The sequence below is a fragment of the Podarcis liolepis genome (genome assembly GCF_965112155.1).
Source record: "Podarcis liolepis genome assembly, chromosome: 9".
In the NCBI taxonomy this organism is placed as follows: Eukaryota; Metazoa; Chordata; class Lepidosauria; order Squamata; family Lacertidae; genus Podarcis; species Podarcis liolepis.
Genome location: NC_139564.1, coordinates 35,516,451 through 35,540,260, shown reverse-complemented (window position 1 = coordinate 35,540,260; position 23,810 = coordinate 35,516,451). Strand labels below are relative to the sequence as shown.

The 23,810-nt window shown below is 42.2% G+C and overlaps 2 long non-coding RNA genes across 5 annotated transcripts in view; both read left to right on the top strand.

Moving 5' to 3' along the window:
• LOC310714669 overlaps nt 1-6,084 on the top strand; it is a 29,966-nt gene extending 23,882 nt beyond the window's left edge. The window contains exons 1-3 of one of the 3 annotated variants that reach the window (XR_014529948.1): nt 607-691; nt 1,302-1,382; nt 2,105-6,084. This is a non-coding gene — a long non-coding RNA (uncharacterized lncRNA). Of the gene's footprint in view, nt 1-606; nt 747-1,301; nt 1,383-2,104 lie in introns of those variants that run through there. The other 2 variants (XR_014529949.1, XR_014529947.1) reach the window with 2 other exon arrangements.
• Nucleotides 6,085-13,369: 7,285 nt separating this feature from the next.
• On the top strand, nt 13,370-21,838 carry LOC310714666. 2 transcript variants are annotated; one of them, XR_014529943.1, is made up of 3 exons: nt 13,370-14,733; nt 18,719-19,034; nt 21,630-21,838. It is a non-coding gene; the product is annotated as an uncharacterized lncRNA (long non-coding RNA). The 2 variants fall into 2 exon arrangements; XR_014529944.1 differs by lacking the exon at nt 21,630-21,838 and having other exon boundaries at nt 18,719-19,947.
• Nucleotides 21,839-23,810: the final 1,972 nt, after the last annotated feature.

Genomic DNA, 23,810 nt, shown 5'->3' with positions numbered 1-23,810 from the left:
CTAGGAGTTGGCTCCTATGGTGTTGCCTGAGGGTAACTGAGGGCGAAAACAGTAAACTCTGGTGTGGACAAGATGTAAGCCCAGTGAGTAAAACCAGCCTCCCCACTTGTATGTCATCACATTGCATTCCATATTATTTTCCACATCAGAAAGGGATGGCACTGTAATGATGAAAGATATATCTCTGTGTTTTAAAGATGAACACAGTGTGAGTAGAAATTATATTTAATTCATTGGGGTGGGGTGTGGAATCAGGAATGTTTTAAGAAGCAGAATTCTGGAAAAGAAAACTGAGGCGAGTTTGACATACTTTGCAAGTACAGTAAGAGGTTTTGCTTTTACCCCGAATTCCGAAGTGAGCTTTTGTACACCTTTCAGATGCCTAGGGGGAAAGCGGGGGTCTTTTGTCCCCTGGAGACCACGATCCACTTAAAATTCACCCAACATGACTAGCTCCTGTAGCCTTGCAGTAATTGTGTTTGGCCAGTAGATGGAGCAGCTGCAGCAGGTAGCAGCAAATCTGTAGGGACACTCCTAAAGCATTCAAAACAACGGAGCAGCCCAGCTCCCTTGACTCCCCCTTTGCTTGTCAGCAGCTGGACGCCTGACAGGGACTGGGGAAAAGAGCAGCATGGGAAGAAGGAAGAGGAATGGCGCTGAGCCAGCGTTCAACACAAAGAACCAGCAGCAGGTTGAGACTTTTTCCTGCACAGTGTGCTTCCTGCTGCTGACAGCCCCAACTCAAGGTGGGGAATGGGGGCCCCTCTGCCTCTTTCAGGGCACAGCTTCAGGATCCTAAAACCTACAGCAGTCAGGATGGTGCCAAAAGGGTGTAAACAAATACGGGTGCATGCTTGTAAGAACAAAGAAAGGCAGAAATTCCAGGGGACCTCCTCAGTCCTTCACTTTTGAGATGGAGGACATAATTCATGCCTAGGACTAGACTTGGATTTGCTTTTTAATGCCCAGGTTCATGGCCCATAGCTCAGTGGTAGAGAGCATCTGCTTTGCATGCCAAAGATCCTGGGATCAATCCCCAGCAGGGCTGGGAGAGAACCCAGTCTGGTACATTGGAGAGCCACTGCCAATCAGTGTTAGACAACCCTGATAATGTAGCTTCCTGTCTTCCTAAGAATGTTTTTAAATGTGTACAGAGTGCCTTCATGCAGGAGCAGACAGTGACTACAGACATCTCCATCACTTACAGAATGAAGGAGAATGGCCTTTTGGAGTGGCACCCCTAGCTGAGCTTTTTTTAGATAACCCCCAAATTGATGAGCTTTTTCTTCTTCTTCTTCCAGAAACTACTTGCCTAAGATCCAGAAGAAAGTGCCGCCTTTCGGAAATCCCTCCTGAACGTCAATTCCACCTTTGAAATCCCGGTAATGTAATGCAGCCCTACTTGAACCTGACATCTTTGAAATTAAGCGCTGTCTGTCTCCACTCTAAATCTATCTATTCCCTGCCTTTTCAGAATAGACTGAGTATTCAGCAAAGTAACTTTGTGAGAATAGGATATGGAGAAATGTGGGGAAGGGCTGTAGCTCAGTGGTGGAGAACTCTGCCTTGCATGCAGAAGGCCAGAAATTCAACCCCTGGCATCTTCAGGTAGGAGATGTCAGGAGAGCTGCTGCCAGTCAGTGTAGAGAACACAGAGCTGAATGGGCCAGTAAAGGTAAAGGGACCCCTGACCATTAGGTCCAATCGTGGCCGACTCTGGGGTTGTGGCACTCATCTTGCTTTATTGGCCGAGGGAGCTTCCGGGTCATGTGGCCAGCATGACTAAGCCGCTTCTGGCGAACCAGAGCAGCACACGGAAACGCTGTTTACCTTCCCGCTGGAGCGGTACTTTTGAACAGCTTTTGAACTGCTAGGTTGGCAGGAACAGGGACCGTGCAACGGGAGCTCACCCTGTCACGGGGATTCAAACCACCGACCTTCTGGTAGGCAAGCCCTAGGCTCTGTGGTTTAACCCACAGTGCCACCCGCATCCTTTGAATGGGTCAGTAGGACTGGCTTAATGTAAATCAACTTCCTCTTTTCCTATGTGCCAACATACTTAGAGTTGCCAACTATGTTTCCATTCCGTGTTTTTTTTTTAAAGGTTGTGTATGACAGAACTCGGAAACACAGCTTCATCTGCCAAACTTCAGCTGGTCAACAGCACAGTGCAAGCTGCCTGACAGACAAAAGTAATAGCAAACTCAAGTGCAGTGACACAAAGGTGCTTTGCAAAATGTTTTAAAACTGTCTATACAGTGGTACCTCAGGTTGCATACGCTTCAGGTTACAGACTCCGCTAACCCAGAAATATTACCTCGGGTTAAGAACTTTGCTTCAGGATGAGAACAGAAATTGTGCTCCGGCGGTGCGGCGGCAGCAGGAGGCCCCATTAGCTAAAGTGGTGCTTCAGGTTAAGAACAGTTTCAGGTTAAGAACGGACCTCTGGAACGAATTAAGTACTTAACCCGAGGTACCACTGTATTGTACTGCAACCAGAAACACTAAACAGAGATCAGAAACGTGTGAGCTAAGTGCCCAGTACCTGGGAATGGGGCTGCAGCTCAGCAGGAGAGCATCCGCTTAGCGTGAAGAAAGCCTCAGATTCAATCTCCAGCTTCTCAAGTTAGCGCTAGGCATGTCCTCAGTCTGAAACCCTCAGGAACCATACTGCCAGCCAGTGTAGGCAATACTGAGCTCAATGGGTTAATGGCTCCTGTTCCTAACACACAGCAGAGGAATTATGTGCAGCAACTGTCACAGCACAATCCTAACCATGCTACTCAGAAGTCAGACCTACTGTATTCAGAGAGCCTTACTTCCAGGTAAGTGGGGATGGGATTACAACCTAACATCTGTTCTTAGATGATTCATTTATAGCAACACATTGCAAATACTCTTCCAGTCTAGTTCACATGGGATGGGAGACATTAAAAGAAGAATCAAGTTAGGAAACTTTGATATGAGCAGAAAATGTCACAGGCCATAGCTGGGTGGAAGAGAACCATTAATAAATGTGAAACTCTGAATTAAGATTCCATCTCACATTAGACAGAACACATAATCTTACTCCTTTTTACAATGAATGTAATATTGCATCAGAATAAATACAGTGGCTTATGAGTCGCTTACAGGGTGCACTATTGCTACCAGGTACGCTTCCAAAATAAGGAAAGGGCGGGGGAACTTACTTTGTCAGACCTAGTTCAGTCCCCATCATCCCCATCCATTTATAATCCCTCGACTCCCAGTATCTTCAACATGGTACCTATTTTACAGTGTATAAAATTTACACCATCAAGCAAAATCCCAGTCTATATCTACAGGACTCTGAATCTCCTTTTAAATAAGACATTAGTAAGCATCACATCAGAAAACCTTCCATTAATATTGCTTCGGATCTCCTGTCTTACAGAGCCAGTGATTGAATTCTCTACCCCCGTAGGAAAAATTAAAATAAGGCAGATAATATTGTCTTCTCTCAGTGATTCTGTTTTCTGCTGAGACTATCATAAGGAGTGCTGTGTTACTTTTCTCTGAAAACAACACAGAGGAAAATAACACAACACTTCATATAATGTCTAGTTGCCCAAAGTCCATTGCAGCCAAGAAACGGTTCATGACCTCAGGGCATTTTTTGTCAACAATTGTCATGGCCGTTACAGGTGTGGCATGGGAGGGGGGTATTTATTTATTTATTTATTTGCTTCTGCTCACCTCTAGAGGCTGGGAAGAAGTTAGGCAATTTTGTCCATAGTGAGGTTAATGGGTCCTACTGTCAAATTAGCACCAATTGTGGCTGCTCATAACGCGTGCAAAACCTGCAATGTGCAGCTTGCTCCAAGTAATGGTGGAACTGGTGGCCCTGCAGATGCAGTTTGTCTACCGCTCTCATCATCCCTGTTCATTGGCCATGCAGCCTGGGGCTGATGGGAGTTGGGAGTCCAGGGTCGTGGGTTCCCTATAGTCGCACTAGCTCCTATTATCTATGGGTGCATGCATTTGCTATCCCGTAGATCAATTACTAGGGCCAGAGGAAGGAAACCACAAACAGGAAAAGTTAAACACCATCCCACTGGCCCTAAAACAGAACCCCCAGCACATGGGATCAATTCTCCAATTTCCTTGCCCTAGTTAATCTTGTTAAGTGTTGCAGTGCAAGATAATGATCCTGGCATGCTTGGGGGAGAAGGGGCTTTGCTCCTTGCTCTGAAAATTCTCCACCTCTGCTATGGAGAAATGCACCCACTCTATCATAGGCCTGCTGTAAGAATTTCCGTGCCGAGTCAGGCTCCTAGTCCATCTCGCTCAGTCTTCGGCGCCTGCCCATAAAGAGCCAGGCAGGCAAGCCAACAAGCCGGAAGGGCATCGTCATAATATCTTCCACCTGCTGCTTATTCCCCAGTGCCTGGTAGTCCAAAGTATAATGCCACTGAGCAGGAAGCTTGCAGAAACAGTGCCAACAACAAGGAGGCTGAGTGCTTATGTTGGTTACAGCAGAGTCACCCTGACTTGGCAGCAAGTGCCGCAGAAGGAGCTTGCGCTGCCTGTGTTTTAAGCAAGCCAGGCAAAGCCAGGAGACCAAAGGCAGATTCCGGAGAGGTGGCAGAACCGCCTTGTCCACTTAACACCTCTGTTGGTACAGCAAACACTGGGAGTCATTGCTCTTGTTTACTGAAATATGGAGAGGGCTTCCTGCAGCTTATCCACTGTAGCAAAGCCGGGAATGGGGAGGAGGGACGGGTGGGGGGTGGCTTTCAGTCTCTGGGCATGAAGATTCTGTTTGGATTGCTCTCAGACAACCCTTAACAGCTGGTTATAATTATGTGCTGCAGCTTCAGAGGAAGTCGCTGGCTGTGGGGAGTGTGCAGCGCTTGGCTGCAGATCAGCTGCTCTTAAGGGTACAGCTGAGAGATGGAGACTCGGAACAGTGGCACTGAGTGGAGGGGAGGGGGGAAGCCTAATTATCTGCCACTTGAGAGCAGGGCTCCCTTGTCGAGTCATTACATGTTGGTGAGAGTCCCTCAGCATACATATATCCTAAACGATGTTCGAATGAAGGAAGGGCCGGGTTTGGCTGCCAGGAATCTGTACCATGGAGGATTGAAACTTTTAAAAAGAACAGAATCATCTGCTTCTATCTGAGAGTTTTGTTTTATTTTTCTAGCCTGTGATTTGATTTAAAGCTTTTGGAAGAAGGGAGAAAATATCCTAGTAGGGAGATGTTGTTGGAATAGTGACTTCTGGCCTTAATGTTTCAAACTGCACATCTATGAACAGCGCTCATGAAAATGCAGCTCTTTTGATTCTCACCAAGGTTCCTAAATACTTTCCTGCACTTACTTTTTCCTTAGGTTTATCTCCCCACCTCCCACTCCCTCACTATCCCACTCTGTGTTTCACACTGAATTGTTGGAAGGTGCAATCCTATACCCGGGAATAAATTCTACTGAACATAATGGGGCTTACTTCTGAGTAAATGTGTGTAGGATTGCACAATAAATCTCTGAAGCAAGATTTTAAATAGTTTGGCCCACTTGTCCAAGATCACTTTAAAACCAGGCATTATTGGTAACTCTTAAAATTCTGTTGACACTCTGTTTTATATTGCAATTTGGATGGAAGATAAGAGTGTTACACACACTCCTATACTGTACGTGTCTACTGAAAAGAAAGCTTTGTTGAATTCTACAGGACTTGCTCCCAGGTAAGTGTGCATAGAACTTCACACTAATTGCACAAGCCTAACTATGTCTACTCAGAAAGGGGTGTACTCCTGGGTAAGTGGGGTTAGGACTCCAGCCTAAATCTCTGCAAATCAGTATATCCAGTGGAAGTGATTAGTGAATCATTTATGTAGTTCCTGGGGTTGATCATGCAACATGAATTCTGTTAATAAAGAATGTAACTAAACTGTACTACAGAGACATACTGTTTCTTAAATTGCTTTCTAAAAGTTTTATTGTAATAACAATGAAATACGCTTTTGATTATGCAATAAATTAATAATGCTATATGTTAACATTCCAGGTAACATTGAGCATTTTTAAACAGTTGCTTATAAAATAAAATGTAATATACATTTTCCTGTGGAATTACATGGTATTTAATGAGTTTTATTCATGGAAGACAACAGTTGTGCTTGCACATCATTGTAAACCATAGTTATTTATTTTCTGTGAATATGCAGGTGGCATCCACTTTGCTCCTTCCCAGCTTGACCAGGAGCAACAAACCACAATACTTGGCTTAGTTACAACATAAATGGAACATGGAGCCCAGCTGTTTTCATATCATTGTCTGCTACACTAAGTTATTTGCTTTTTAGCTATGTAGTTTGAGATGTTTTAATCACAGATTTGTAATGGGTGTATTTTACTGTGTTCTGAACTGCCAATTATAATTATGTAATTTAAGTGTTACTTCTGAATCAGGGATCATGGTTTGTTTCTCTCAAACAAACCATGATTGGTAAGCCCAGTAACAAACCTTGTTTCCACAGTGGCCTGGTTTGCATAGCACAGCAAGTAAAAATATGGCTTCCCAGGACTGTGCAAAGGATGGACTCCTGGAGGGTAGCTTGTAGTCACTTTGATCCTCCCCAGTCCTTTGTGCTCCCACATTGTACTGAACTATGTCAAATTCTTGCTGTGTTATCCAAACCGAGTGCCAGTGTGGTGTAGTGGTTAAGAGTGGTAGTCTCGTAATCTGGGGAACCGGGTTCGCATCTCTGCTCCTCCACATGCAGCTGCTGGGTGACCTTGGGCTAGTCACACTTCTCTGAAGTTTCTCACAGAGTGTTTGTTGTGGGGGAGGAAGGGAAAGGAGAATGTTAGCCGCTTTGAGACTCCTTCGGGTAGTGATAAAGTGGGGTATCAAATCCAAACTCTTCTTCTTCTTCATGGTTAAGCACGGTCCTCACTGGCCATGTGATCGTCTCATGCAGGGTAAGTCATGTTATATGCTTTATGATTTACCATTAAGAGCAAATCTGGCCATACTCTCCATTGCAGCCACTTACAAATCCAGTTATGATTGAATTTATTTAATAACCTAGTAATCTCTGTTAACAAAGTGTCCAACTTAGTTGGTCTCTAAGGTGCTACTGGAATAATTTTTTTATTTTGTTTCAAAATGTAAGTTTACAGGAGCAAATGAGATTGCTACATGCATAACTGGGAAAAACAAAACACAATGACTAGTGATTTCTCTTTAAAAGCTCTCCTGAGCCTGAAATAAATCTTACTTCCTCATTGGCAAAGCACAGCATAGCTAAAAGCTCAGCTGGGTGCATGGCCAACCCAAGGCATTGCATGCTGCCTGTTAAGTACACAAGTTTGCAAGGAAAGCTAGCTTTTGTCCTGCTATTCTTCTTGGTGTCCTTCAACACAATTCTTTTCAGCATCTCCCAAAGCCTCACTGCTAGAGTATGTGTAGTGGTCAATAAATGTATTGTGGATGCCTCTGAAAAGGTTTACTCAACAAACAGTAGCAGAACTGTTATATTGCACCAACAATTCACATAGAGTTGTTTTGAAGTTGGTTCTAGGTGGAACAGCTGGAGGCATCTTCTAATCTTCAACACAAAAGATTAAAGCAGCTACATGGCTATAAACAAGCAGCTGAGAGCCTTTGTTATAATGGCTAAGAGCATAAAATCAGCTGTGAGTAAGACCTATGAACTAGTCTGCGCATCCTTTACCAGCATTGAAGTAAGGCATCACCTTTGTGGAATTTCGCTAGGTAAGTGTTGACTATCTTACAGATTCCTCTGCAAATGGAAAAGATAAGAGCTTGGCAGACTCGGGTCACTGTTATTTCTCACATTTACAATCCACCCTTTCCTCTCCAAAGGGTCCCATGATGGCATTCCAGGAGGATTACTCCTCACAACTATCCTTTCAGGGAGATTAGATTGGCAGTATGTGACTGAGTAAAGTGCATCCTATGAGCAAGGAGGGGATTTGAACTCAGGACTCCCTAGTTCAAGTCCTTCACTCTCACCACCATGTTCATTGTTTATTAGAGTAGCACAGTAGAGCCAAAATGTACTTTTTTAAAAGCAAGTTTCAGCATTTTCAAAGCTATGATTGGTTCCCACTCTCTCTGCTTTTAGAAAAACTATCAAAGCACATCTTTTTTTAGTTTGGCCATTTAAACTTGCTTTTAGTAGTACTGTTGCTTATAGTGTTTTTAACGGTGATTATTGTTGGTTTTAAGATTGATTCTGCATTACTCCCCGTGTGTCCATTTGAAAACAGATGTAGGCTGTCCCAGCAGTTGGGGGGGGGGGCTGCATCCACAACTTCCCAATTATGTTGTGTGCGGACATATACCAAGATAATAATCACACCTTCCTCTTCATTCACCTGGGACATGTGCAGGAAAGAAAAGGCTTGTATTACCTAATCAAAGGGAGTTTTCAAATGTGTATCAAGCAACCACACCCTCCCTTGTGGATGCAAGATCTAGAATAAATCCAGATTAAAACCATGTAGATGACAAGCACAAACTATTCCAGATTTAGAAAAGCTACATTTTTGTCCAAATGGATCAGTGTGTACAAAGTCTCAGTCTTTAAGTTGCCACAAGGCTCTGTTTTCTCTGGAAAAATGCCTCTCCTTAAACAGACAATAAGTATTATGTTCACAAGTGTAGATTTAACAAAAAGACTGAATCACATTGAGTGTTGTTTAGTAATAAACACACACACAACTGATTAAGAGGTATGTGTTTTTTAATTCTGTTTTGTGGGGTTCTGTTTTTTAACAGTTATTGGGTGAAAACAAATTCAGTGGACCCCCCCCCCCATTCTCTACTGAAATATTACTGTCATTTGGTATGATAACTGTCAGACAATAATTCTGTGTTGCCATGTGCCTAAGTATACAGGCATTTATTTACTTAAGCTTCCAACTTTAGGAAATTCTAATAAATGTAAAATTACCTTGTTGCATTTATTTTATTGTTACATGCTATGGGCAAGAAAAGGCTGTGCAAACAAAATTAAGTTAAAACAGAATTTCAGCCAATAAAAACCACATAAACCCTCCTTTAACAGCTCATACTGTTAAACTGGAAGCAAGGCTTCTAAAGAATTCTGTTCTCCCCATCCCACCCCCCTCCCCAACTAAATAAGTTTCACAGAATTTCAACAGACGTCTTTCATAGACATTACAATAGACCACTTTTCTACTACTAGGTGATCTTCTATCACTTTCTCCCCACATCTACAAACTCCCAGGTCATGCCCCTCACTGGCCCTGAACTGTGATAATAAATCTTCCTTGCTTGGATGGGGAGAGGCGTTTGTTCATCTAAGTTTGCATAGCTCGAATGTAGCCTATTGTACAACAGTAAGAATCACACCTGTTGCTCCACCCACTTTATCCTTTGACCACACCCACCACTGGAATTCAGGTGCTGAGAGGTTGTGCATATGGGATTTCATCAGCAGATTGATGACTAAAGCAGGGGTGAGGAAGCTTAGGCCCTCTGTATATCACTGAACTACAGCTCTCATCAAGTATGGTCAATGGCTAGGGTTGCTGGGAGTTGTAGTTCAGTAACATCTGGAGGGCCAAAGATTCCCCACCCCTGAACTAAAGCTTTAGGTTGCAGTACTGCTCCTTTCACATATGTGCACACATGCAGGGAGCAGGTTGTGGTGGATTTTTTCTGAGGAGCAATGCTTACTTTGGTTAAAAATAAAAAAGTGGTGTTGGTACTCACCTCTTGATAAAAGTGCTGTAGGTGCCAGCACAAAATAACTGCTGTAGGTAGCAAAAAATAGGTGGCTGTACTCCTAAGTAGCCTGTGGGTAACTGTAATTCTAAGTGGCCAAGCAAAGCCATCCTCTTCCAATCCATGCTATGTGTGTGGTGAGGCACTACCATGCCATGCGCCCTATAGCAGGGGTTGTAAAGAAGAAGAAGCAAAGATCACCAGTGTGGAAGCAATGATTCTTCAACATCAACTTCGTTGGACTTGTCATGTTGTTCGGATGCCTGATTATTGTCTTCCAAAGCAATTACTCTATTTTAAACTTTAAAATGGAAAGTGTAATGCTGGTGGTCAACAAGAGGTTTAAAGACTCTCTCAAGGCAAATCTAAAAAAAATGTAGTATAAATACAGACAACTGGGAAACACTGGCTTGCGAGTCTCCAATTGGGGAACAGCCTTTACCAAAGGTGTCGTGGACTTTGAAGACACTCAAACTCAGGACGAAAGGGAGAAACATGCTAAGAGGAAGGCACGCTTGGCAAACCCTCACCATGATCAGCTCCCGCCCGGAAACCTATGTTCCCCACTGTGGAAGGATGTGTGGATCCAGAATTGGCCTCCACAGTCATGGTCTTACTGTTAATGGAAGACAATCTTACTCAGCTACAAGTGATTGCCAAAGAAAGAAGAAGACAGCAGGGGTTGCTAACCTGACAGCTGTGAACACTCATGTACCTGGAGAGGCCTCCCCTGGTGCCTGCAGGGTTTCCTCCCCTGACCCTGAAATTCAACTTGAAGGAAGCGTTATATTGTAGTCAATATAAGAGATTAGTCTGCACACCAGAGCCTTGAGAGGAAGGCCAATAGCTCAGTGTGATGGAGCGTCCATTCTTCATGCAGATCTCAGTTTCAATCCACAGCATCTCCAGGTGGGGCTAGGAGAGACCCCTGCCTGAAATCCTGGCGAGCTGCTGCCAGTCACTGTCAACAACACTGAGCTAGATTGGCCAAGGCCTGATTTAGGGTAAGGCAGTTTCCTATGTTCCTGCATTTGTAAGTGGGCTGCCATGTGGTTCTGGCAGAAAGGACTTCACTAACTTGCCTGACTGCAACAGAGTGGACCTAGTACAGTGGTACCTCGGGTTACATACACTTCAGGTTACACACTCCGCTAACCCAGAAATAGTGCTTCAGGTTAAGAACTTTGCTTCAGGATGAGAACAGAAATCGTGCTCTGGCGGCGCGGCAGCAGCAGGAGGCCCCATTAGCTAAAGTGGTGCTTCAGGTTAAGAACAGTTTCAGGTTAAGTACGGACCTCTGGAACAAATTAAGTACTTAACCCGAGGTACCACTGTACCGTGCAGCAGTAGCATGTGTGGGGAATGGGGGAAAGAGCTCTGATTGGCTCCTCTGAGAAGCCAGTTGACAACATGCTCTGGAAGCACATCTATTCATGTGAGGCAGCAGGGTTAGGACAGAATAGTGTTCTTTTTAACACCTTAAATTAAAATCACGGCAAGAAAGGTCTTCTGAGCCTCTCCCCTTTACTGCTAAATAGCTACCAGCAACATCCCACATTTAAGCTTGCAGGATGGAAAGCTCCAGCATCTCTGTCTGTCTGTCTTGTCTCTCTGAAAGCAAACCCTCCAAACACCTTTCATGTAACAGCCTGGGGAAAAATCAGTAACTGGCAGTGGGAGGGCATTAAATATATAATACCAAACTTCTACATGTACTATGAAATACCTGTTGTTACCTTATTAGGTAGTCCTGCCAAACAGTCATTTTCTTTCTGTCTTAATTGACTTAAAATATGGAGATTCTGTGCTCCCCTGGTGTTTTGCTAAGGCTTTTGAAAGCATAACTGAAGAGCTGCAGACTCATACACATTCTAATGGTCTGCTCATTTAATAACAGCATTGTGCGCAAGAAGACTCAAGGAAAATAATTAACTCTGACAGTTCAATTTTTATTTTTTTGTTATTCAAGGATGATGCACTCTATCTTTCTTGGCTTTTGCTTTACCATTCTCTTACTCACAGGGCATAGATGTATTGACAAGCATGTGCCTACTTAGCGAATGCTTTGGCTTCTGCTGCTGTATCCTGAGACAGAACAAGCCCCCTAGGAAAATATGTTGTAGAAGTATTGGCAGCAGAGGTTGGTTCACACATGCATGAATCAAGGTGTCATGTGGTAACAATAGAGAATGGGAAAGTCTAGAGTGACACACAGCATGGACTTCTGGTAAAACATTACATCTGCCTTTGCATTAGAAGTTGTTATGGGAAAGATGGTGTGACTCTAGTCTTTGTATACCCCTTTGGTGGTTACTTGCATATGCGAATGAGACATCAACAGATCACACACACCGCAGAGGGGACTGCCATACATTTTACATTACCTCAAGCACTAGCATGTTCTATATTGTCTCAAGCACAATGTTCACACATTCAGCTGTGCCTCATCAAGTCTTTAGTGATCAAATGATGGGGTGCACAAATATTTATTTATTTGGAAGCATTTATAAACTGCTTAAGATTTTTAAAAATCTTCAAGAAGTGTACACTATAAAAAAAAAGAATATCATTAAAACAACCTAAAACCAATTAAACAAAAGTATAAAAGCATTTAAAAAGCAAATAAAATAAGAATTCATGCATAAGTGAACTGGCCAAGTAAATCTAAAATGAAAAAGTATGCAAAACAGGCTTAATAATAAAATTTCCAGAGAGCTTCAACCAGACTACAAGAGTATTACTAGGAAAATGTTATTATTTATTGAATTTATATACCGCCCTATATCCGGAGGTCTCAGGGCGGTTCACAGAAAAGACTAATAAATGACTTTCAGCTAGATCTTTATCTTCCAAGTTTACCTAATAAATAAGTAGAACTCCTTTTCTTCTTTTATAATAAATAAAAATGTAATAAATTATTGCTGATTGTGAGCTGCCTTGAGAAACTCGTGGTCTTGAGAAAAACTGCATAAAAGTCACTTAAATAAATATATAAACATTTTTCTCACGGTGTATATTTGCTTCTGTAGAGGATTCTTGTAAAGCTGTGTGAGTAAAGATCATTTCATGTGATCCATTCTATTGCTAGAGCTCACTTCTACTTGTTTATTATTATTTTTTAACAGTGAAAGCAGGTGAAGAAGAAGAAGAAGAAGAAGAAGAAGAAGAAGAGGAGTTTGGATATGATATCCCGCTTTATCACTACCCGAAGGAATCTCACAGCGGCTAACATTCTCCTTTCCCTTCCTCCCCCACAACAAACACTCTGTGAGGTGAGTGGGGCTGAGAGACTTCAGAGAAGTGTGACTAGCCCAATGTCACCCAGAAGCTGCCTGTGGAGGAGCGGAGACACGGACCCGGTTCCCCAGATTACGAGACTACCGCTCTTAACCACTACACCACACTGGCTCTCAGTGTGACCTCTGCATATTTGCCCAGCATGCCAGTCACCACTACAGCAAGCCTATCCCATTTATTTTATTTTAAGTAGAGCTCTGTTTTGTTATTATATAAGAGTAGTTTGTATTGGTTTTAACTGGCATGGGTTTTTTAAGTTGCTTGATACTTTTTTTTTTAAAGGAAATAGACAAATACTTTTTAAAAGTAAACATTCCCCACCCACCAGAGCAGATCTGGTTGTTGTTAGGGACTTTGGGGACAGGTTTTGTCTGGAGAGATACTTGATCATGTACATTTCTGAAAAGGATCAAATACTTATGTATGCTTGCATATTCTCTCCCCCTCACCCCACCCCCGCCACATCTAAGTAACGATCAGCACTCATTCCCAAACTGGGGCAATAGTACCCTTGGGTGTACTGGAACTTTCATTAGGAGATACTTGAGAAAAATCCAGTAATGGCTGCTATTATTTCTCCAATCTCGTCTCTAAGATGCACATCCAGATTTATGGAAAATGCACAAATAGCTCGGACATTAGCTAAAAACCAAGAAGGCACCACATTGTGTAGTTCTTGGTATATATTTGTCACATGTGGATTTCATCTCTTTACTGGTCTTGGACCACCTGATGATTCCTTCAGTCTGCTGCAGGGACTTCTGCAGGGATTAGTGTATAGGCCATCTGTGGCTCTCATGTGTCATGTGTCTGGTGCACTGATTTAGTGCATCAGAAGAAATAACCCAACAGTGTAGTTAGAAGATTTTGCCTCAGTACGGTGGCCCACGGATGTCCTGTAAGCTTGGACCTATGAGTCTTGGGTTCATATTTTGACTCAGCTTTGACTTCATTTCCCAGTATAATACTTAGGCTGCAATTCTTTAAGCATGTATGTGGGAGTAAACCCCACTGAACTTGAAGAAACTTACTTCTGCACATGTCACTTGCATTATTTTGTTGTGATTTAAGAACCCTGAAAGTTAGATCAGTAATAGCCACATATTACACACGTGGGGTTAAGCCTGAAAGAAGGCTTCTTGGCTCAATCCACAAGCTGTATAATAATTAATAGTAGCAGCTACAAACTTTAGTTAGATCATTAATCATCTACGTTTTTCATTGATTAATTTAGGGCTCCATAATCAGCTAAATCTTTTGTTGATTAATCAGAGTTCCAGTCAGTGGAGCTGTGCATTAAAGGTCCATACCCTTGTTTTATTTGAAGGAGGTATTTTGGTGCTATTACTGTAACACAGAAAAATAAAATCTTTATGATGCTCCTTTTTCCTTAACAAAGAGTTAAATCATGGGTAGGCAAACTAAGGCCCGGGGGCTGGATCCAGCCCAATCGCCTTCTAAATCTGGTCAGCGGACGGTCTGGGAATCAGCCTGTTTTTACATGAGTAGAATGTGCCCTTTTATTTAAAATGCATCTGTGGGTTATTTGTGGGGCATAGGAATTCGTTCTTTTCTTCTTCTTCAAAATATAGTCTGGTCCCCCACAAGGTCTGAGGGACAGTGGACCAGCCCCCTGCTGAAAAAGCTTGCTGACCCCTGAGTTAAATGAACTACATTGCCTTATAGATTCAGGTAGGTCACCGTGTTGGTCTGACACAGTCAAAATATATAAATAAATTTTAAAAATGTCCAGTAGCACCTTAGAGACCAACTAGGTTTGTTCCTGGTATAAGCATGCACACGAAAGCTTATACCAAGAACAAACCTAGTTGGTCTCTAAGGTGCTACTGGATATATCTATATATATAGACTACATTGCCTTATGTTTGAATTTCTCAAATGATAATCCATACTGAAGTTTTGCAAATAGAACCAATGAGTTAATTGATGGGGTAAAAGGAAGGTGATTAACCAAACTTTTTTAAAAAAGAAGAAAAGGAGTGACAGAAACCAGTAAAACTTGCAGCCCATTTTGCAGGAGTGTTGTGAGAGTAAAGGATTGTAAGAACCTATATTAATATCATTGCTGATGATGATCAATCACTTCTTCCAGGTCTTTAGCCCTACAATTTCATGAATCCTGACTTAAAGGAATATGCATAAAACAGATTTTAGTGGTTCCTGAAATAATCCTCATCAATTCAATTACATAGGCAAGAGGCCAAGGACTGTTATAGGGCAGCCGTTACAGAATATTTATCGGGATGTAGCAATGTGTCACCTCATTTTTAATCCACATTACTTTTTTTTCGCCTCAGTGTTATCCTGAAGAGTTAACACTAGATTTTAGGTGTCAAGTTAACCTTCCAGCTAGAACAGCCCAGGCTGTGTCATCCAATGCCAGAGCCATAAGCCACTTAATTACTGCAGCCTTCTGCACAAGCAAGCACTTTGGAGGTTAATCTCTTGTTTGATGTGGACTGAAACTGTCTTAACAATAGCTATTTGCAACCTGTCTGGTAGCACCTGGATCTCTGGCATGCAGTAAATTGTATAGGCTAGCCACATAGTGACACTGTTAAAGTTGTTTAAGTAGATAAGCTTTATATACAGAGAACAAGAACCTGGCCTAGTCTGCATGGATTTTGTTTTACACTAGCACAGTCTCCAAGCGGTGCAAGATCCCAGGGATCCCAGGGTTTGGTTTCCTTTGGAATGAGGTACATTGGAGACCATGGTGTCTTTAGGATATAGTGTATATGTGTTTATTTAAATATGTATACAACCTCAGCCTGCGATGGAAGGGTTCACAGCATTAACCCCCCAAGTGGGCCTTGCTTTTCCCAGAGCCACAGCCTTGGATTTCAACCAAAATTAGGCACAGCTCTGTCTCTCAGCTGCCCAGGCTGCAGTTTACCAGCTTCTATATTCTAGCTCACATAACTCAATTCCCAACTCATTGAGTTGAGGGAAGGGGGCCACCCATTTGCACAGCACCACTTCCTTTGTTACCTTAATGGCCCATCCTTAGAGGGCCATTACCCCTTACCTTGAAGCTAGCCTGGCTATTCCAGGAAGAGAATCCATGCTGGATCCAGGAATTAGAAGGGAGTTCTACCTTCTACCTACCTGCCCCCCAAACTCATAGCGCTGTTATTTACCAGTCAAGCTCTCCCCACTTGAGTGTGTAAGTCACAGAGCTCTATAAAGTTCTCTTGAACTTAGTTGCTTTTTCTTTCAAATCACATGTCTAGAATTAGAGTGACAATAGTTTACAATAGAAGAGGAACAGGGCACTTATGACCCTTCCAAATGTTGTTCGAGTTGGGCTACAACTCTCATCATTCCTGATAGTGGGCCATTCTGGCTGGGCAGATGGGAATTGAAATCCAACAATTCTCTTCTCTGTGGTTACGCACAGACCCTATGGAGTACTCTCCCTCCTGCCGTTCAGGCATCAACTTTTGGCAGGTTTTAAACACCCACTGAAAACTCATCTGTTCAGGCAGGCTTTCCTTGATCATTACCATTTTGTTTAGATCATGCTGCTCAGTATTTTGCTTTAATAATTTGTTTTAATATGCTACTGGGTTTTGATATTATATGTTCATTTGGTTTTTATCACATGACTTTATAACTGTAATGCTCTGCATACCACTTAGAAATTTTTATATTATGTTGTATATAAGTAAATAAAATGTGAAGAGCCACAGGTTCCCCATAGCTGCTGTAATTGAATAATTTGATATATTTAAATCCAGTATTGATTAAATACAGAGCCCCAGATGAAATCGGCGTGATTTCCTGAAAGAATGGCAGTATCTTAATTTTCAAATAACTGAACCTTGTTTCAGAAGATTCACACACACACACACACACACACACACACACACACTTCAAATCACTAACAATACATTGATTCGCTCAGGCACAGAAAGATATTCTATCTTCATGTTTCAGTGACAAATATTTGTTATATTTTTCTAATTTAAAAAGAAACCCCTGCATATTTGATATTGCTGTACAGGAGGATCCAGAATATTTACATTTCTGTTTTCTTCATAGCTTCAGTTATTTGAATTAATGCTTGAACCTTCCCTGCTATAAGTCTTGGGTGCTATTCACCCTAATTTCAGTGAGTCTACTCTAAGTAAAACTTAGTTGAAGACTGCCACTTACATTTTACCTTCCAACTCCATAGTGTGTCAGCCTTTCCCAACCTGGTGCCCTTCAGATGTTTTTGACTGCAAGCCACACCATCCCTGACCATTAGCTTTACAGTCTGGGGCTGATAGGAGATGTGTAGCCCAATGATATTTGGAAACTCTTGGGTTGGGGGAGGCTGGTGTATTCCATAAAAGGATGCCAAAAACACCAGAGTGATGAGTTCTAGTTCTTTATTAAATAAGGTATAGACTTACAGCAAATAACCTGCCAGTTCTCCTAGGTTTTGTAGATGCAGGATGGACTCTGCAGCAAGGAGATGACTTATCCGTGCCCAAGTAAATATCCATACAGTACATTCTTTATATACAAAGCAACATACCTCACCCTGTCTTGGACCTCCCATCATTTCATCTGCCCAGATGAGGTTGCAGGTGGCAAATACCCAAGCCTTACCAATAGTTCCACTTCCTGGGCTCAGAGCCCAGCACCCCAAGTCCACAGATAAGGAAGCAAACCAATTAGCTTATATCTAAGCAAGTGACTATAAACATATATAAGCTCATTGCTACAACAACTACCAATTAATTGTGGTGTTATCTGGACTACCAAATAGTGTAAGCAAAGCTTCTAAAACAGTTCATCTTTGGTTCAACATACTTAGATACGTGTGTGTGTGTGTGTGTGTGTGTGTGTGTCATAGGGTATGCTTTCTCTAGAAACAGGGTGTAAATCTTCTTCAGCATCTCCACCCTACAGTCCTGCCTTTAACAAAAGATAAAAAGTAAACAGCAGCACAATCCTGTCCCTGAGGTATGTCCGCTCACTTGACAATAAGATTGTTGCTAAATCTTCTTTGCACCAGCAGAACACAAACATATGCAGGATTCAAAAGCCAGTGCAACATACTGCTGATAGAGCAACTTCTATACCAGTGTGACACCACTGACTCAGGTGAAGAAAATGAAAGGGTTTGGAGCATGATGGGGTTCCTGTGAACTTTGCTCATAATCCTAAACTTGCTGAGAGATCAGGCCTTCCCTGTGATGTCAGCATAACGTGATGCCTGTAAAAAGGGTGGTTCAAATTAAAAACGTTCTCGTTTATGCCAACAGAAAGAGTTCCAGATGATGATGATTTGCCACCCATCTGACTGGGTTGCCCCTGCCACTCTGGGTGGCTCCCAACAAAGTATTAAGAACACAATAAAACATCAAACAATTTTTTAAAAAAAAATTCCTATACAGGCTGTCTTCAGATGTCTTCTAAAAGTCAAAGAGCTGTTTATTTTCTTGAAATCTGATGGAAGGGTGAGCTCCAATACCCAAGAAGGCCCTCTGGCTGGTTCTCTGCAATTTCACTTCTTGCAATGAGGGAACCACCAGAAGGCCCTCGGATCTGGATCTCAGTGTCCAGGCTGAACGTTGGGGGTGGAGATGCTCCTTCAGGGTCTAGGCTGTTTAGGGCTTTAAAAGTCAGCACTAACACTTGACAATTATCACTTCCTTCCTAGCCCAAACTGGGAATACAGGACTGAGCATACCATCTACTCTCTGAACAGCCAGGAAACACAGATCTCATATATCAAGGTACACGGCACAGGGCCACATCTCTCTGTCCTGATGTTTTGAGAAATTAAGACAAGCACACATGGGAACTCTGGTCAAAGGGCACTTTGCACAAACAAGTAACCAAGGACAACAAGAGAAGCACAAGTAGGACATATTACTAACATTCGTCTTCTCAGAAATAATAGGTACCATGCCTCAAGATTCTAGAGGTAGGAACCCCAGTTCCAGATGCTGGAAGAACAAAGTAAGCCAGGAAAGGTAAGCTGGGACACCAGCAGTATGGTCCATTCATAAATACAATTTATTTTATTCCAAATTCTATATTGTTTTTAGTCTGTGTTGTACACTACATTGGTAGGTGGGTGGGTTGGTGTTTTGTTTTTTTAAAAAAAGTTAAGCAGTATAGAAATTTATGTAAAAATAATTAAATTAAATTAACAAGGCAGCAATGAGGCTCAGCATTTGAGAGTGTCTCAAAGCAGGATCCCTGCATACCTTCAGTTTGCCCAGTCCCAAGAAGAGACGTGGCTGTGTAAAATGCAACCTTATGCTGACTCTTCTTGTAATTACCTTCCTTCACTCAACCAGTGGAAAATTCCCTTCATTCTCATAAAGAAGAGACAGGTTAAGTTTGCAGTAAGTGGGGGGGGGGGGTGTCCACCACATGTGGATTAAGGGGGTTGTGGGTGAGCAGGAGAGAACCCTTTGTTGGCGAATGCTGGGCATTCTGCTCTGCCTGTTGTAACTGTGATGTGTTCTTCCTTGCAAGGTGCTCTCAGGGGAAACAAACAAACAAAAAGCTACTAATAACTTTGCCCTAAATACTGCTAACGTACGTCTTGGCTAGCAGTCTGACCTTACATGTGTTTACTAGTCACAAGTAAGTTCTACTTAAGTCAGTGGCACTTACTATTACACAAGCATGCATAGGTTTATAGCCTAAATCGCATGACAAAGTAATGGGGTGCATACTTATAGTATGGTTTTATATTCTGTTATAAACCACTTGATTTTTTTTTTAAATAAACAGTGGTATGCAAATGTTTTTTAAAATAAATAAATTTTGATGGGACTTTGACCTAGCAGTCACTGGGGTGGTAAACTTGTGCATTAACTGTGCCACTTGAAACTGCAGGTGAGGAGGGTATGTGGTTTAATGTTTCTTTATATTTTTTTAAAAAAATTCCTTACACATAGAAAATTAGCATCTTAGGGAGAAGGCTAGCATTCTTTCCCCTAGCATCTATTATTCTATGTGGATATTTATGGAGAAGCACTTCATAATGTGAGGCCCCTGCTTCAGTCTCAGGTGGTACAGTCCAGAGTTTGCATCATCCAGCACAACTAAATTTAATTGGATCAGGGCAATCACGCCTAGCATTCATATAACACATTTCAAGTGTTCAAAGCCTCTACATGTATATTAGATTTGTAATCCTTGCAACCAACCTGTAAGTGTAGGTCATTCTTCTTATCCCCACACAAGAAATAGAATGAAGTCTGAGTTCTTAAAGCCACTTCCTGTGCAATCCTATGAATCATGGTCAACCCAATACTTTTTGCTGGCTGATGCACAACACCCAATTGCAGTACCTCTTCCAAGTCAAGATCCATAGTACCAAGTCTAACCAAATTATTTTAGCACCTGAGTCAGAAAATCCCACAATTGCCTCTCCCCAGCCTAGGAGTACTAGCAGCAGCAATAATAACAACAACAACAACAACAACATTAAATCACAATTTGCTGTCCTTTTATGGCACCCAAATTTATCTGCCTGAGGCAGCCACCTTACTCTGCCTAATGGTGGGGCCGCCCTGCAATCCATGATTACTAAGAAGGAAGTTCCACTGTGTTCAATGGAGCCTCCTCTATAGGATTAGAATTGCAGCCTCAGTGAGTTTGAAGATGAGGAAAGGTTTGACCTGAGGAATGTTTAGCTCACAGGCCTCTGTGTTACCAGCTCTCAGATGGGCTTCTTAATGGGACTGGAAACTAACTTGATCACATTTTAGAACAAAGTTGGGAAGCCTGTGGTCCTCCAGATGTTGCTGGTCTCCAACTCTCATCAACCCCAGCCAGCATGGCCAGTGGTCAGGGATGATGAGAGTTTTGGTCCAATAACAGAGAGCCACAGGTTCCCCATTTCTGCTTTAGAAGGCATTTTAGGACAGTTAATAAATGCCAGCTTTATACCATCCCACATTAGCTGTACGTTGACTTATACACGTTGTTTTACCACTTTGGCAACAAACATCCAACAAATTAACTCATATGCAAGTGATTAAATGGTGATTAGTTCCCCCGCCTCTATCTCCTTTTCAGAGGAGGTCACTGAAATACGCTTAGGTGCTGTCAGAGCAGTGGTGGTGCTTTTTGGTAGTACTCTAAATGCCTTTTCCTCGACTGGCCCTTTTCACATTTCAGCATTAAAACAGAACTTTCTTAATCAGGCAGATTTCATTTATGACAACCACACTGAGAGCTTATGTGGTTATTTTTACATCATATGTCTTTTTCCAGTGTTGGCCTGTACTCTCTAATGTTTCAAAATTGTACCTCACTGAACACATCCTTGAAAAGGCAATCACCTAGTGCAACTAGTAATTAGTGCTCTGTCAGCTTTAGCACCATTAGTTTCCAAATGCTAACATCAGCAAGCCTATTGTATATCACATATGAAACTGGAATGTGTGTTAGTGTCTACATTTAGGTGTTTGCAACAACTTTGCTTTAGAAGACTTTCCGTATAGGTAGGTATTTCATATGCATGCATGCATATTCTGTAACCAATAGCATTTATATGTGCAGTAGATAGTTTCTTACACTGTAAATCTCTTTTTTTAATGTCCCAGTGTGTCAAAGAAACTGGAGACAGACAGCAGGATTCAGAACGTAGGGTGGGCAGCAATGCATCAGGAATGTGTCATCACTTTTCCCAACCCAGTATTCAGGTGGACTTTTCAAGAGGGAGAAGTGATGTATTGAGGGTGGGGTGAGATGACTAAGGAAGGGAAGAGCTGAAGACTGCCCCCCCCCCGATATTTCATGGCCTCTCAACTAGTTTATCCACGGGTTATCTGCTGAAGACGGTCCTGACAATGGCTCTGTGAAGATGCTGGAGGTGACTCAGTCAGGAGGCCACATAAATTCCTTGGTCTTCATGTCACCTGTGTCTTCATCTAAAGAAGAGTCATCCTGGCTCTGGCCTGATGATCCGTTCTATGCATGCTGATCACTCAGCATGGAGCTAACAGCCAAGTTAGTAGGTATCTGATTGTAGCCTTAAATCTCTGTAGGGTGGTGTTGTTGCTGTTGCTTGAAGGACTCCACTGATTGCCATTCTATGGTGGTTATTTCCATGTTACACCACCACTAGAGATGCCATGCTTTAGCTGTTTGTTATTGCTGCACGCCACTCCAATCTTTGAGCGGTATTACTCGGTGTTTCCTTTGGAATAGGATACATGGAGACTGTAGTGTCTTTGTGATATACAGTTTATTTACATAGATATACAAGCTGAGGCTATGATGGAGGGGTTCACAGCATCAACACCCCTAAAGCATCCTGCTTCACCCATAACCATAGTCTTGGATTCTAGCAGAAATCAGGCATAGCTCTGACACTCTACCTTCCTGGCCAGCTGCCTTGCTTCCAGCTTCTAGCTCACATCATTCAACTCTCCACTCTGGCCTTCATCTTTCTAACTACCAGTGGGTTGAGGGAGGGGGTCCTACCCATTTACCACCTGGCACAGATCCACTTCTTTAATTACCTAGGCTATCACCTCACCAGGAATTCACACGTTTATATTTTAACTTCCTGGATCCAGGGATTAGAAGAGTCTCAGCATACAGCCTACTTCCCCCACCCCCCACAAACTCACAACAATATCTTAATTGCTGCTGACCTTGGTTTTTCACTAGTTGTAGTGTGAACCAGTGACACTTCTCAAACATGTGGCATGGCTAGATGGTGTCACAATTCAGCTGCGGAACAGAACAAACTCATCTAAGGTTTCTCCATTCCTACTTTAAGATGTGGAGCCACATCTCAGAAATCCACTCATTAAATGGCTTATTTTAGACTTATTTTACTATTCATGTCCCACCTTTTTGCCCAGGGCAGGACCCAAGGTAGCTCACACACTAAAAAAGAGAGCTTTAAACAAAACAAAACCACCGATCAGTTGTAAATATTAATAAAAAGCAATTAAATAAGTTGTTATATCAAAACAGTGCTGAACCAAAACAACTTAAAACCATTCAAAAGCACCAGAGGAGGAAAAGATATGCGGCAGCCACCATGAGAAGACCCTGCTGGTAGCCAGCTAGTGGCTAAAGACCTGCAAGAGAAAGGAAAGCAGAGTATGGGTGATTCTCACATCTCCATTCCTTGCAATAACATTGTATAGATGTTACTGCGTTATATACAGACACTAGGCTGTATTGCATCCACACATACTGAAACAAAATGAATAACCCAGAATCTTATGTTGCTTCTGACCTGCAGTACTAACCAGAAATAGAAAAACACACACAAATTACCAACATTACATATTTGCACTGGAGTTACGCTTATTCGAATGCATAAAACGAATAATTTCTTGCCTCAAACCCCTTTCCTTCCAATGGTATTTCTTTCTTTCTTTGAATTATGGAAATAAATAATGTCCTATTACACACCGGGAGCAAATTGCTGCAACACCCTGAGTAAAGCGAATGTATTCTTTTCGTCGCCACATGTTACAGCAACCACTGTTGCATTGTCAGGCTTTGTGACAGTCAGTGTGTAATCAATATTAATTTCTGCAGATTTCCCCCCACAAACTAGCTAGTCAGCTCTAGGGGGCACTGCGATTGAAGTGCACAAAATACTTGTCAAAGGCTAAGTGAAACCTATTCACACCTGGTCTCTGGCCTACTTAACTGTAATTTTGCTAAAAGTCTTATTAAATTAATGTCATCATCCAATTAGCTGTGCAATAAAAACATTCACAGTGGGCCTTAACTTGACTCCTGAAATCCTTTGTGTC